Consider the following 16,278-nt stretch of genomic DNA (forward strand, 5'->3'; position numbering starts at 1 on the left):
ATGCCTTGAGCGCAAAACGGAATTAGCTTTTGCCATGTCTTCGGAAAATGAAAACGGCCTCACTAATCAGGTCAACCCTTTGGCACCCAAAGGGGCACGACGACTTGAGATGACTGTAAATGGGTCTCCGAGGCTTTCTCCATTTGTCATATTCATAATGACAACGAGTCATGGAATTTGTTGGAACCAATATCGGGTTCTTTAGAAATAACCAGCCCTAGTACAAACTCGTTCGTTTCGTTTCGCTTTCCTCCTTTTTAAGAGAGAAAGGCGCTAACGTACAACATGTTCCAAGTTTGGTTGATCCCTCCTCCCCTCATCAGGAATACAGTCCATCCACTCACTCAGCTCATTTGCGAGGATTTTTTCAAGAGGGATGGAATTTCATTAATGTAAGCCTCCCCTAGATTTTCACTCGTCGTTGTTCCAATCCTCTACTCTCATACTCTATCCAGTCTACTTACTGCACAAAATACTAGTAGCAAAGTAGTATCCAACGCCTGTGGATCCGCGAAAGCGTCGAGAGGAAAGATCGAAGCCCTAGCAAAATGGTGGCTCATCCCTTTTGGCATCATTCTCATTGTAGCCCGTGCTTCCAAGAGGAGAATTTGTAAATTTTTGGCATTCTTTGGAACAACGCAGAACCTCAGCTCACTCAGGGATTTTGATCCTTTGTGAGGGACAGACATGTGGAACTCATATATTCAGGAGTGGATAGTGGACCACGATTAGGTTCGATCTCAGAAATGGTCTACAATTCCATTAGAGGGCACTCAAGTATTTATGGCCCAGGCACGTCAGGGCCGCCAGATTTGCTGTCTCTCTATCTGTCTATTCTTTGGGGCGCGTTTAGGCTGTGTGTGTTAGTACGTAGTATGCAGTCATTCATTCATCATCTTGGGTTGATGTCTGTGTCTTGCCCATTCATCTCATTCATTTGCCCATATCATAAAACGGTTTTGGTTTACCTTGGCCCATAAAAAGCTCTCCAGACAACAAGGAAGATCGGTTTACAATCTAGAATGGCTCCTCCATCCAGTTATTACTGCATGCACGGAGGCCAAATGTACACTACATTTTTCTCTGCACATAAAGTGTGTATTTAGACTCATGTGGTTCGAAACATCATATTGGAAGTCTTTGAATTGGAGCAGAATTCAAGTCCTTGACAGGTTCATCGATGAAAGCGGATTGAATTGTAGACATACGCAATAAAAGAATCCCCTTTTTTAACAGTTTTGACATGCCGTCAAAGGAGGCCAAATTTATCCTTATTGATAAAAGATGAAGTTTGAAGTTTCAATTTGAAGAAGGGGTTAAGTCTCAGTGGGGTACCATGACTGTCAGTAGAGATATTCATGGCCATGTTTGACATAATCCGAAGGGATTACTTTCATCTCCCTTCCTCTCTTAATATCAGAGGAGCTCGTATTCTCGGGCTCTCTTTAACGTACGTTTTTGCTTACCCATGTATGCTAGCAAGGGTCTCTCATTGATTCTCTCTCGCTTCCTCTCAATGAAATTCAAATCTAGCTTGTCTTCGGGAGAGGTTGCGAGACAGGAAACGGTCCGATATGGTCAGGTTTTGGAATAAGGTTTTGGAGCGGCTATCTTAGAGCTCGGAATCGATTTTTTGTCATCCAGATGAAGTTTGACGATGTGAAAAGAAAACATGGCAATATCTAGTTTATCAGGGTCCGAGATAAGTCATTTTCCCATGCTTCTGACGGTCGAACTCACATCATCCCGGATTACTTGCGATTCTTTACCCAAAACTGGCCTAGAGGCATAAAAAGATCGATGACGAGCTCGGGAAAAAAATCTCCCTTGATTAAAAGTAGATTAATCTGAGGATCAGGGGACTCTTAGGGGTCATGCCATGATCATCATTATGATCATCATCAGTAGGAACTGCACTAGGATTGTCGTTTCCAACGTGTCTTTCAATCAAACGAGCTAATCTCAAATAAACGTGACGGCAACGAACATTGTGTATGTAAACACGAAATCAATAAACTGAGCCAAACTCATTGGAGAGTCGGCTATTAATACGCCATTTCTCTGAGATTTCATACAAATTCCTCCCCAAAATCTAGAGTTCAGACTCTGAAAAATGCGATGATGGTTCAGAAAATTCTGGGTAGCTTTATCTTCAAAAGCAATCTGATCTGTTTTGTTCGAGAAGAAGAAGTGTAGCACAAGTGCTTTCAAGTGCAAGAACACGTTTATTGTCGTCCAGATCGGATTCGGGAATGGCTCGAACAATTCCACTTGACATCACTTTGCCGTTCTCAGCATCCAATTTGTGCTATTTTGTGACAAAAATGCCTTTTCACATTTTCCACTCTTTTTGTAAAATTATATCAAATCACCGGAGCGTGCTTTTTCTCCAGCTGAAGAATTCCTTCTCCCTCAGCCGAGAACACACTCGCCCCATCTCACTTCAAACAGATTCTGTAGGACTTCTAGAACTCGCATAGAGATCTCGATCCAGAGAAAGGTTGCCACTATCTGATGTGATTGGTGAGCCCGAAAAAAGGTGATAATATTTTCAAAAAGATAATCATATTGCAAAACAATGGTATATTATTGTTGCTAGTACGCGAAGTGTGTTGGTAGGTTATTCGCTTTCCATTTCGCCACCCTTGCTTGGATCACGGGGGAGGTAATGGCTATGATGATACGGGGCGTCCAGGCGAGAGAGCTTTCATCTGACTCCATAACATAAAAGAGACACAAGTTTTGTTGCATGATCATTTACATTGATGCAAGGTCCAAAACATATTGTTGCATATATTCCGAAGATGCATTCTATTAAATCAATGATCGAGCATGTAGACACCCTGCCCCTGGGGCGAATTGTACTGTTGATTGATCATGGGAATTCAAACGCTTTTGTATTACACTATCCTTAATCGAGTTAATTGCTATAATTAGAACCAGCCCTGATACGTATAAAATGAAAACAAGTTCCTGGACTCCTTTATGGCCTTCATAGAACCACTTCTCCTCATATCAACCTTCACAATTCTTCTTTCTCCACTGGACTCTCATACAATATTGCACCCAGCTTGTGCAGCTTGTGCATGCAGCTTGTGCAGCTCGTCGTTGTGACTGGGCGACTCTCGCTTTGGTGGGAAGACGTGAGATCCCGAGCTAAATCTGATCATTCGATGCGCCCATTTTATTGGGATCATTTTATAGGTATGAAGTTACACCGGGCTCGGGAGCCATTCTCCAATTCGATGTGGACCCAATAACAAACGGGTGATTTCCCCATCGAATCCAAAGGGGTGAGGAGCCATTCACTCGTTGTCCGGAGCGATTGCTTAGATCTGGACAATCCGATTGGGAACGAAAGGAGACGGATAATTGGAAAAATATGGACTCTCACTGCCCTCTGCCTGTGCCTGTACGTATAGTAGCACAACTATACGATATGGGAGTCCTTAGAATGGACCGGCGACCAATTAGTCTCAAGGTTCCTTAGATGGAAAGTAGTCTATTTCTTCAACCCACGCAATGGACATCTTTTGTTTGAATATTGGGTAAGTCTTATTTGTTAAAGTGGACTCCTGGTGAGGTGACCCCGTGGTAGGTTCTCTTCACTTGCATATGTGACAGTGTCACTCGCTCTGTCTCACTCACTCTGAATGGGCTGACTCGGTCTGGTTCAAGTTATAAATTTGTGCCCGAAAGATGACCTCTTTTCCCCCTCAAACTCAAAATAAAGGAGAGACAAGACAGGGGCAATAAAAATCACATTCGATTCACAAAGCAGGGATCCACCTACTGCCAACTTCCAACAAGTTGAAGTATGAGCATCCAATGTCCAATATAAGCCTTGGTGTCCTTTAACAACCTACCATACGGGAGACGAATATATAACTTCCTCAAAGAATCCTTGCCGACCAAGATATTTTCTGTTGCTGATTCAAGTTGTAGAATGATTTACCAATTTGGTTTGATTTGCAAGCCCTCTGAGCATGAGAATCAGTGATCCTGTTATGGGTGTATGTATGTACTATGCGTATTGAGAGGTTTATTCGAATGGGTTCTCGAATTGAGACTTCCGCGGACATCTTGGCATGCTCTTTGTTCGCCAAGTTCGAGGGCTCGAGAGACGTCTTCATTGAAGTGAGAGAAAATGTGAAATGTTGGCTGGAACTTCCTGACTTGACAATGCTAGTCCTCCCGTTTAACAAATGAGTTGTAAAATCTTGCATACACTTGTCCTTTTTCTCTTTTATGGTAAACGGGTCAGACGGACATCCTTCAACACTGAAAGAAACATTCGGTAAAAACTCGTATGATTCAAAAACCTATTGACATTGTTTTATGACACGGTAACAAATGATTGGACTCTAGCGTATCATATATAGTGATCTGTGAACACATACATATAGATTTGACCTGACTTTGACTGGGTCCATGTCGTCTCATTTTGAAGAGTGGCTTGGCTTTTTGTGCTCATAAGATCGTGAAAAACGAAGACAACAACCCTTTCTCTCATTTTCATGGCTGGGCCGAAACGAAACAAGTTGACATCATCTTTGTCGTCTTTGGTGAAAGGGGAAAATGGCTTTTTTACAGCCAGAAGTCGCTACCGAAGTGCTTTCTGAGCAGACCCAAGCACACAAAATTAGGCTAGACCCTTTAAAGAGACATTGGTTCTTCGTTCGTTCTACGTTCTTTCATGAGACGCGACCCAAAATGAGCTTAGCAGAACTTGCTTTGCCTTGCCGGAAACCAACTAGAACCACGGAGGAAAGTGACTTCTTCTCTCCCAGATCCTGCATTGGTGAGAGATGGGAACGAACCACCGAGCTCTGTTATGCTTAACCAACAATCATTAAGCCAGGATCTGAGAGGATTAGAGGCTTATTGGCCAATCGCGGTCAAACAGCAGCCAGCTCTCTATGGATTATGACATTGGTGTCGTGGCTGGCCATCGGTTTCAAGTCTAAGAGTCAAGTGGGATACGTACACTAGTAGAGGGTTGTCGCTGGAACTACGGACGTCCTCGGTCGTTGTGACTTGACTTGAGAGTGCCACCACGCTCTAGTGCTTAATCTGAACGCAATAAAACGTTAAAAATTCCTAGGTTGACCGTTTCAAAGAGCATTGGCTTGTCAAAGTGGGCAAAATACTGATTGAGTCTCAAAAGCTCCTAGAGAGCCATCCAACCCATCTTGTGACAGCTATATGACTTCAATGTGAGTATTAAGTCAAACCAACCAACCCACCGTCCTACCCTCTCTCTATCCATCCATCTTTTGGGCGTATTATCTACCGGTGGCGTTTCTTGTCCAAGAAGCTTTTCTAAGAATGAAAACTGGACTAGTCTTGAGTATACATTTTTATATTTATCTCGTTTCCATATGATTCAATGTCTGGGATCATGGCGGCTTGTGGCATCTTTTTTTGACCAGATCTTCGCTCATCGGGATGCATCTGTCTTTGAGGGAATGGATGGAAGGATGCCACCCAAGCCGATTCCCATGATGATTGGGGGCCAGAATTTCTTTGACATTTTCCCAGCATTCGTGTTTTCACTTCATTGGTCATTCCTCAATGGAATTTCACGGTCCTGATGTCATGCCCAATGATATTCACTCGGTTAGCCGGGCATGTCCAAGTGGATGGATCTCAGATGCCATTACTGCCTATGGAGTACTAAATACGTACGTACTGTACCTACGATTATGCAGGCCGACCTGAAGGGATATCATCCACATGTGATAGATTTATTAGGCATGGGGACGCCCTCCAACCCTCGACCAACCCTGCACAGCCTCCCTGGCGTGCTTTAGCCGAGTCAAGTGATGTTGACTAAACGCCTTCATTTTCCATGAAACGAGATCTCCGCACAGTAGGTGGCTTCCAAAAACCGACTGTTACAATGCAAGTTGTGAGTCGGTGGTACTCGTCCGGACGTTCGTATGGCACCTCACCTATCCATCTATCCATCCATCCGTCCGTCCGTCCGTCCGTCCGTCCATCCACTGAACGTACCCAGCCATACAGAACTGTTGAGCGACCCATTGTACTGATGGTGTGTGTATGCACCCTCAAGTCAGTTTGGCCCCCAAAATCTGTCGAATCCAGGGTCAATTGGTCCTTGGAGCAGTAAAAGAGATGTCACGAAGGGGGGAAAGGCGACGACGACTCACTCTATCGTGTGTGTGAGTGGGACCTATTGAATTGTCAGGGAAATTGCTCACTAAAGAGCAGCTCTCTGTATGGGGATGTTCTCACTTGATTCTGGCCAGCTTGATTCTTTTTTGTCAATACTCTTGGGCGTTTGGGCTGAGTCTGGGTCGCTACTTGGGCAAGGAGGATAATGATGCTGAGCAGAGAAAGAGGACGGCAGATGAGGTGAAATTTCACGGATTTTCAAATTCATGCCCAAGCCGTGTTCAGGGAAGCCCTCAATCGGTTTTGGCTTGGACTTGACACATTCTTCCATAAGTACCCATGACAAATGGACCTGAGCATGAGCTGCACATTCCAAACTAAGCACTCATGATTTCATGATCCAGGTTGGACGAGGCGTGCACGCAAATGAGGTGATATTTTCTCTCTCATATACAAGTGCAAACGTAGGCAGTTATAGACTACTATTAAGATATTACGGTGTAACTTTTCGTGAGTAATCACAGGACATTTTGGGACAATATTATCGTTGCTACGACGTCACATACATTTTTTTCTCAAGGTTTGATTGCTTGCATTATATTTCAGAGTACACTACCATGTTGAAAATATTTACTTTCAATTTTGATTTTAAGACTGTTTTAAAGCGAATCATATAGTCTTCTTAGCCTTTGGCCAAACTCAAGCCAATGGAAAAGTTGCGGGTTAGGACTTATAAATGCCAAAACAGACTTTAAAAGCCCTAAGATTGCTAATCATTCCGAAACCACTCCAAATGTTTTGTCGATTAGCTATGGAAGTAATCCACAACCATCCACGCAACCTCGCTGATTCAGAGCGAATTTGTACATTTACCAAAGTGACAATGTGACTTGGGAGGGAAAGAAGTGGCGGCAAAGCCTTGAACATTTTGAGACCTGCTTGTGAAGCCAGGGTCTAAAACGCATCCAGGCCACTCTTGTTTACATGAATTTGAGATTTCAGCGTGAATGTAGCCAAAGTTCAAAGCATTCCGAATCGCTACTTGTGGCCTTTCTCGAAAATGAGCGGCACATCTGTTTTCCACCAATTAACACCCAAAACGGCCAGATTCACTTCTCCGTTAGGAAAGAAAAAAAAGTTCAGCGATCTCCTTGATTTCAACGACAAACTTTAGGTCTTGGGAATTGAGTAAAAACATGGCATATGTATTCTTCGAGACTCCTGAGATATGAGGCCTTGCTCGATGTACGCATACATTGACATTTATTTTTATTAACGACCAAGTTCATAGAACGATGGAAAACTCAAGTGTGGCAAGATTCCATGTTCCTCTCAATGTGCGAGTACAGTAAGCGGCAAAATCGGCTTTGAAGTCGTTTTCTCTAGAGAAAATGAGTTGGGGAGAGGCCAGGAACGGAGAATAGGCTGGCTTGAGGAAGATCAACTTGAGTATCTCGAGCTATCACAACAAACACTTTGACTTTGTCGGAGGTTTTCACATGGGTTCTCGGCGCAGATTCGAAGGAACATACATGATTCATGAAGAGACACATCCCACCAGACTCGATCCATCGCTCAAGTTCATGTTCATGCAAATGTGTCTCGGAACAATCATTGGTTGGCTTGCACCCGAAATAGAGATGCTCACCCTACGACATGGAGTCGATTCGCTATTCTCTTCATGATCTCGCCCCGTCAAAATGGTGTTGAATCATTTCAGCTCAAGAAAATAAATGATTTCTTTAAGCATTCGCCGGAGCTGTTCCACCCACAAAAAAGTTGGTGACAGTCTATTCTCTCGCCAAGGGAAAAAAGGGAACGTGGATCCTCTTTTCAGAGCACTCCTTTGGGGGTGAAGGAAGTGTGCGTGAGGCTGGAACCGGGCAACTGGAACGCTCTTTGAATTTTGATGCCATTCTTGTCGATCTTCATGGGTGTGAATGGCTAAACTGGTAAACTACCAGGTTGCCAGTAGCGACTTTTGCCAATCTAATTTTCCATTGCCACGAATTCCGATGAGTTTTCACTCATCGCGCAATGTTGCATCAATGATCTTCTCGAACTGGGATACGAGTACATTCCTCAGAGGCGACCACCACACATGAATTAAGATGGCAATCATGTACGAGATGAAGTGCTATGCTTTCAAGAAAAAAACCGTTAAAATATTTAAATCTCGTCTCCCAAGACGACCTTAGTGGTCATCACGATGATCTTCACAATGCGCCGTTCGAGCCCGACCGCGGACAAATGGATGGAAGTGGGAACACCGCTCGACAGCCAAGGCAGACCATGATTTCTCGAGCTTGGCCTGAGTTTAACAGCGACCAAAACACAGTCATAACCATTAAGAAGAGGCTTGAGGTGATAGCCATCTAGTGTTCGAGCTCTCTGAATACGATAATATCCCCGAACCATTTTCTCTTTTCTCATCTTTGTCCATTTTGTTCTGGCTGGACGAATTCTGATTTCGGACCACCTGGTTGGAGTGTATGGCACTGAATTGCGGAGTACGGTAGTTAGCCGGACGACGGACTCTTCGGATTCCGCCCGTTTTGTGAGAGATTAGATTAGAGAGAGATGAACATGATTGGATCATCACTCACTTGGAAGTAACATGCCTTAGACAGACGATCCGCACAAATGAGTGATTCACCGTATGGTTTTGAAGCAGAAACACTTTTATGCGTGAATCCCAAGTCATTCGACCTCAGAGGCCCTTGGGGGATTTTTTAATCATTATTTGAGAGAGGAACGTGCGGACATGTTGGGAAGATGTCTTGCCTGCGGCCTTTGTTTCCTCTTTTCCTTTCTCTTCTTGTTGGATTTGAGAGATTTTCTAACGGGCAAGACTGTAGAACTAACCTCGTTGATCCGCTCCACGTGTCTACCAAAAATTAGTGCTCCACTTCCTAGAACGGATGGATTGCTTCCGTGTTCTATGTGCTTAATCCAGAAGGAGGATTTCTCTTCAAAGTTCCATTCACGTTACCAAGTCAGGGTGTACGTACATATGTAGCCACATTGATACACTGTAGTAAGAAGATTACTATTGGTTTTCGTCCTCGTCGTCGAGCAATGGTTCTCCGGGAGTTAAGTTGAATTCTTGTCCCGAGGTCCTTCTTGGGTACAAGCCATCACGGCGATGTTGTTACGTACGTGTACGTAACAGTGAGTAGTACACTCACTGGTATTAGTATAGACTCGACATTTTCCCCCTCTTTTGTTTAAGGCTAAAGGTCCCCAAGGGGGAAAAGTTGGTCCTTCTCATGAGGCGCACACAAGTTCCGAAAAAAGTTTTCAGCAATAATTCACTCTCTGTGAAAAAAATTCCCAGGACGAGCCATTCCGAGTCGACTCATTCGTCCCCTAGTGAATACTCAGACAAGACAAAAGAAAAAGATCACTGCTGGAGGATACTGCCTCTCCAAAGTCGAAGTGTTCCCACTGTATTGTACAACATGCATGTACACGAGCACAATATACTGAACATACGTACATACTACAACGTGTGTATAAACATAATCAAGTCAGAGAGGGTAAAGAAGCTCCTCATTTCGGAAATTTTATTCCGAGGAGCTGTGAAGATAATTGAGCCAGTTCGAATTGCATTTGCTCCATCGTAAACGTTCTCTGAAGTTCCTTGTTACGGCAATTCATGTGTCTTCCATAAACATCCTGTGCATGGTGAGTTTGTTTTCCTCCTCTTCGGAATATTATTATTGTCGTTGTCCACCGTCTTCCTCCTCCTTCTTGGGACCGGGAGTTGATGTAGCCAATTGACTTACAATAGTAGGCACTGGATAGCCTTCCCCCTCCTCCCATTCTTCCATAAAGCTCTCCATGTCAACATTTGTCAAATTTGAAATTTCCCGATTTGTCGACTCTCTTGAAGAACTTGTAGCGGGAAAAGAAGCCCTCCCCCACCTTAACTTCCACTAACACCACTGTGCGTATGACCCAGGGATGTGAGGGAATTTCTCTCTTTCAAATTTTGGACCTCCTCTCTCTTTTTCCTCCCCCCTTCAATACTTGGGGACATCCCCCTGATTGGGAAGCTTTTTTGCTTTCGACACTTGCGGTTTGAGTTTTCCTTTCTCCAAGAAGCACTCGAGGGGATTCATTTTTTTTTCGCTTAGAGAAACGAGAATCTTGGCCAGATCTTTATACCTACCACCTGCCTTTAGTCATGACTTGGGGGCGAGGAAGGTGATATATATCTTGGTCAAAATAGCTCAGATGGCGATGAAAGATAGTATGGCATCATATTGCCGGACTGACATCATTTGTCATCTTCCAGGGCCACCCAAGATGATCCCTGTTTAGAGATTGGGAGAGTGCTATGAAGAAGGTGAGATGCATTGTCACAATTCAAGGACAAATGATCCTAGGGATCAAGGAATGACCACGAAACCCGCTAAGAAAGGATTAGATGAGGTTTACCCACATTCTTCAACTCGTTGGCAATTTTACAACGAGCTATATACGTACGTCTTGCAGGATGCTCCACCAACTTTCCAAAAGCTTACTCTTGTTCGAATGAGAAATGCATTACTACGAGGACCATGCTATACTCATTGATTTTACAAGTGTGTTTATGAGAGACTTCCTTCCAACTGCTCAAACCGTTCTTGCCACCTTGTTTTCCAGCTCTCTACAACTATCGGAAATATTTAGCACAAATTGAACGTCCCAAAGCAGTGCCTCTCCTCATTTCAATCTGATCCTGCTTGACAGGGGATTGAGATATCATTTTGATTACAACCACAAATCCAAGTTCGAAATGGACCAGTTTCGGTGGATTATCACGCTAAATTGTTTATTGTTGGGATTAAGATCATGGTTGAAAATGGCTAGTCCGGACAGCTTGGTTGGCGAACGCGCCCTCACTCCATCTCATTTCGATCTCACTTTGACGCGTCGTCGGGTGTTCATTTGGATTGAATCGGTGATTACAGCCTTTTGCACTTTTGATAATTGACAAAGCGACAATCGGATGGCAGTCCGGGATCAAACCAGGGATGAAATTGGGACGGATTTGTTGCCAGCATCAAACGGGCTCTGGTTCCATTCAAATTATGGTTGGAGACCGTGGCACATGGTGAATATGGAGATTTAAATGGACTCCTGGAACAATCCACACTCGCTCGGTTCCTGCTAGAGATTTGAGAGTTTGAGAGTGTTCTGCACACCCATTATCATGTGGATCGAATGTCTTGGAGGAACAGCTGTTTTCTAATATGGTCGCTAATAATATGCAAACACTTCGTTTTGCATTTTGAAACGTGAAGCAAGTGATGACTAAATGCTGTGTGTGTTGCTTACTTGCGACGCGTCCGAAGGGTCATTAGTCATCAATTTTCCATGGTGTGCAATTTGACACCAGACAGTTCTGGAAACAATTTCCAAAAATGACCGAATTTTGTCCAAATTTTTCGCGAAAGATTTCGCTTTCTCTCTCTTCCGTTTTTAGAGTCTTGTTGTAGTATTGCTCTTCTCTTCAGATAATAATAGCCTTACTTGAGAGTGAGTTGTTTTCTGTGTTGTACGTGCAGTCAGACACGGAAAGACCCACGACGACCCATCATTGATAGGATGAAGCAGTCGTTGGAACTCCGGATTTCACTGATGGCATCGCACGCCAAGGGCTTAAAAGGATGAATCTATTCATTGCAGACAATTGCCCTGTTTTGACACACCAGATAATCCCACTCCCCCTCTTTTATGTCCATTTGGGGCCGGGAGGGTGCTACCGAATGCGCTGAAGATCGTGGTGGTTATTGTTGTAGTTGTACAGTGTAATATGCCGTTGGTTGTTGTGTTGTATCTCATCTTTATGGCTCTTTGGCAGGATGATCATAGCCTTAGTGAGTGATTTTGAATGGAGAATGGATCAGAATAGGCGTGGCGAGTGGGCAGAAAATCCCATCATTTCCTTTTCACCCACTTACGCGAACAGCGGCCCTAAAATCGATTGGACGAGTGCAATAGCACCGAAGCAATTGGCCAAGACGTTCCAACTATCAACCCAAATGATCCCTCTGTTGTTCTGCTCGGTGCTAGTCAACTCCTGGGTTGAATCATCCACTCAAAACATGCCACCGTGGTGCCAAACAATTTGAAAGTGAAAACTGATCTGATCGTTGTGAAACTTCTAAAATCGGCCCTTGGGGAGAATCAGCCGCAGATGGAACAGAAATACAGATTAGGTCCATTTGTTGTCGTTCCATCCGAGGCACAAGCTAGAAGCTGGTCCTTCTCGGGATGTCCAACATCATAGTCCTTGCGCTCAAATCAATTTTACACTTTCCCCTTCTCTCTTTCTCTCTCTCTCTCTCCCTCTCCCTCTGTCTCTCTTTCTTTCTCTTTGCCTCGCTCTTCCGTTGTTGTTCAGTGTGCTCTCGCTCTTGTCTCCAGGGTGTGATTGGGGTAAATTGAAGGCAATCAACCAGATCTTCAGAGCATATGTGCCGACATCATTATCCAAGATTGACTCCCAGAATTCGTTCAACCAAAGCAGCAATGTTCAAGTGGCAGCCGCGAGCTCTCAAGCAACTCAATCTGAACCTCACATTGTACCTCTCCTACGAGAATGGCCAGTCCAATGAGAGGACTTTGAAATAGCAAACCTGTCAACGAAAAGAGCCTGCAAGTCATAAAACTAAATTGTCGCCTTGAGTTTTGTATTGTTGGGAGGTGAAGGCAACACCAGTGTGAGCGACCGAGAGGAGTCTAGTAAGGTTCATCTCAAATGGATGATTGTTTTATGACAACTCCCCGACGACGCCGTGCCATCATCAATTGTTGGTAAACAAGTCAGACAGCGTTTGACTCGGTCACATCTGGAACTTGGAGTCTCTGTCTTTCTCTCTATTCTCGAACTTCAACCTGACTATTTGCCATCGAACAAAAAGTGTGACATCTCGGTTCATCTCTACACACACGTACTCACCATTCGTATGTGGAGACAAATTCACTTGAAACACGTGTTCCTCATCTAGACAGCCGTGCTCCCAATGTGTATGCTCAAAATTTGACTCAATTATAGAAAAGATGACACATGACTGATTTTGAATATGATTTAGTTAACTCTTCTCTTCTCGTTTTCTCTATGGATGCATTTGAGTGAAAACGAGAGACGAGCAGATAAGCCAGGAACATTCTGGAGAGTCGCTTCTTCTTCTTCTTCTTCTTCTTCTCTCTCTCTCTCTTGCAACCGGAACCGGTGGAACCAACCATTCTATTCCCCTTTCAACTCCACTGAAGGGTCTGAATTCAACAATTTCAACATTGCGAGCTTAATTTGATCATTGAAAGCAATTAATTGCAGCTGGATCGGACCGACGACATTGGGTGTGTGTCCCACTCCTTTTTTGTCCCCACATTTCACACTCCTCTCGCGCTTTCGGTGGAACCATATTTTAACCAGGGGGAAACCAAGGGGAAAAATCCGTTGGCCACTCTCTCCTGCTCTCTCCATCCAGCTATCGAGCCAAGTGAAAAGGAATAAAAGAATTCACTCGCTCACTTGTTCCATCCTTGGAATACAATAGCATATCCAAAGTATAGACTGGTAACCCGACTTTTCGCTTTCTTCTGTTTAAAACCTTCGGTGCTTGTTCCATTTTTTCCTGATCCCAATTGCCAAGGGCCGAGGGGTCAAAACGCGTGTACATGAGGCGTGAATCTCCAGCTGTGCTCAGTTAGCTTGAAGCGAGTGGAACAACCCCATTCCATCCAGAGTGCCTCGCTCTCTTAGGAGCAGCATTGGGAGCACAAGGGGAGAGAAGAGCGGTGGACCCTTTTCGCTGGTTTTCTGACTGGTTCCAGACCATAGAGCCAAAACCATTCTCCGTCTTGTCCAATTGTCGCTCCCATGATTCTTTTTCGCTTCACTCTCCCTCGACATCTTATACTAGGGTTGGACAAAAGAAAGGGATCTCATAAGCATATATCCCATCTGAAACTGGAAAACGTATAACCAACCGTGTTTTGGTAGTTCTTTTAAACTTCTGCTATTGTTCCACCTTCAGAAGCCCTGTGAGGGGGAAAGAGACTTGTGTAGAAATGACAATGCTCGGGAAAGTAATATTGTTATTGCAACTGCCAAGTTTATTAGATTCGGCCCCGGGATTTTGGGATCAAACATCCCATTGGAACGTCGAGAAATGCAAGAAGCCTAGTCAGAGGGAAAAAGAGTCAGAATTAATGGTTGTCATTCGAGAACGTGCTTGCACACAAAAGGGTTAGGGCAAGACAATTAATTATGGGGCTGAATGGCAAACTGACTGAGCAGAGGAAGTAGACGCTCTTTTTGACAATTTCATGGCTATGTCGTCAAGCTGGAATCAGAGCTGGCGAAAAAAGCCCTCCAAGTTGTTCATTGTACGTCCGATATTGAGAAACATCAAAGGGGAAGGAAGGGAATCAGGTCTATTTGTCAGCATGGCCAAATGACAATTTATTGATATCTCCATCGATGCTATTTCAATTAGGGACATCATTACGATTGCGTTTTTAGCACGCCTAATATCGATCCAATACTTCATGGTGTGTGGTAGGCTTTTTTATCTCGTCGTCACCATCTCTACGTTTACCCTCGAGCTCATAATAATGATGGCGATGATAATGATGCTTTGATCGGAGAATGTGAGCCAATCTAATCTCTCTATAATCCGGACTGATTCGATGGCATAGCTGAAAAACACCCATAATAATGCAAGATCAACGGCGAAATACGCAGAGTTCAGTCCTCTTCGTTTTATCCTCAAATGAATTCGTCGCTTTGCTAATGCTGCTTATGTTGCTGTGAAACTTGGAAATGAATTGACTGCAGTTGCTCAACTCTCATCTCAACACTTGTATGAAAGGTGAATGGAATTCAAAGCATCTCTATTTTGTGGACAACTTTGCAAGAAACTACTACACTTTTCCACCACAGACAGTCGCCCATAAGTTGCAAATAAGCCCATTTTTTTAAATAGCCAACAAACGCTATTGTTTAGTCCCATGAAAATGTTTTCATAATCTAGAAATTTGATGAACATGGTTTTGAGTGATCTGCGCAATGAACAAAAAGTACAAAATAAACTCCTGAACAAATGATGATCTCTGTTCGATATACAATGTACTGCATTACAAGAGGTTGATTTGCCCTACAATGACTTTAAGTTTGGAGCTTTGAAGGCCTTCAAGCATAGGTTTGTATCGTACGCACTCCCTTAACTATTGATTCAAAGCAACCCTATGTTCTGAAATACACTAGACAGATAAAGCCACCTTCATCAGTCCAATTTTAACTCTAAATCTGTACCAGTCAGGCTGTACTCGGATACTCTGTGTCCAAACGGTCCATTCAGCAGGCAAGATCGCAGCTGAGTTATTGGCTTCACTATGGAGTCCAATGTGGTACGTGGAGTAGCCATTGATTGAGTTTTGAGGAACCCTCCCCCCCGTCCCCCCATTGAATTTGACCATATAAATACCTAAGCTCCTCGTAAAATGACTCTCAAGCTAAAGTCATGCCCAAGCATCGAGTGCAATAGCAGATTGGGTAATGTCCGATTTCTTAGCTTTCCTTCTCTCCTTCAAGTGCATGTGAGTTACCACTCGGCCCAGGAGAAAAGTGGGGTGGCGAGCTTTGTTGAGCCATCACAATGGGCCAAGTATTTGGCATTTTCAAACTAACTTTTCCCTTCCCTCACCATCCAAGAGCAACGGACACGTCAACAACTACCCCATTGTAAAGATATCAGCAAAAAAATATGGGCCAACCCAGGCCAGAATCCTTCGATTTGACAGGTCTTTGATTGGATTCCAAGGCCTGAGGAAGTCAAGTCAGCCGTGAACTTTAAGAGGGGCGAAAGGAGTCCCTGCAATAAACAGTAACTAGAAGAAAACAGCACATATGTCCGTGTTGACAAATACATATCCACACTTATGGTATGGCTAACATTGGGGGAGAATTTGATCCTTTCTGGTAAATCTGCTCCTTCGCAGGGTATGAAATTGAATCAATCTATTCGATTAGAGCGAGCAGAGTGGCCGCTGGCGGGCTGATTTGAATTGTTTGTACACCATGAAATTCAAAATCCGGATTAGCTAATCCCATTCAAATGAGCATTCGAATCGGGGGGGAGC

This window comes from Tigriopus californicus, chromosome 8 (genome assembly GCF_007210705.1).
Source record: "Tigriopus californicus strain San Diego chromosome 8, Tcal_SD_v2.1, whole genome shotgun sequence".
Classification (NCBI taxonomy): Eukaryota; Metazoa; Arthropoda; class Copepoda; order Harpacticoida; family Harpacticidae; genus Tigriopus; species Tigriopus californicus.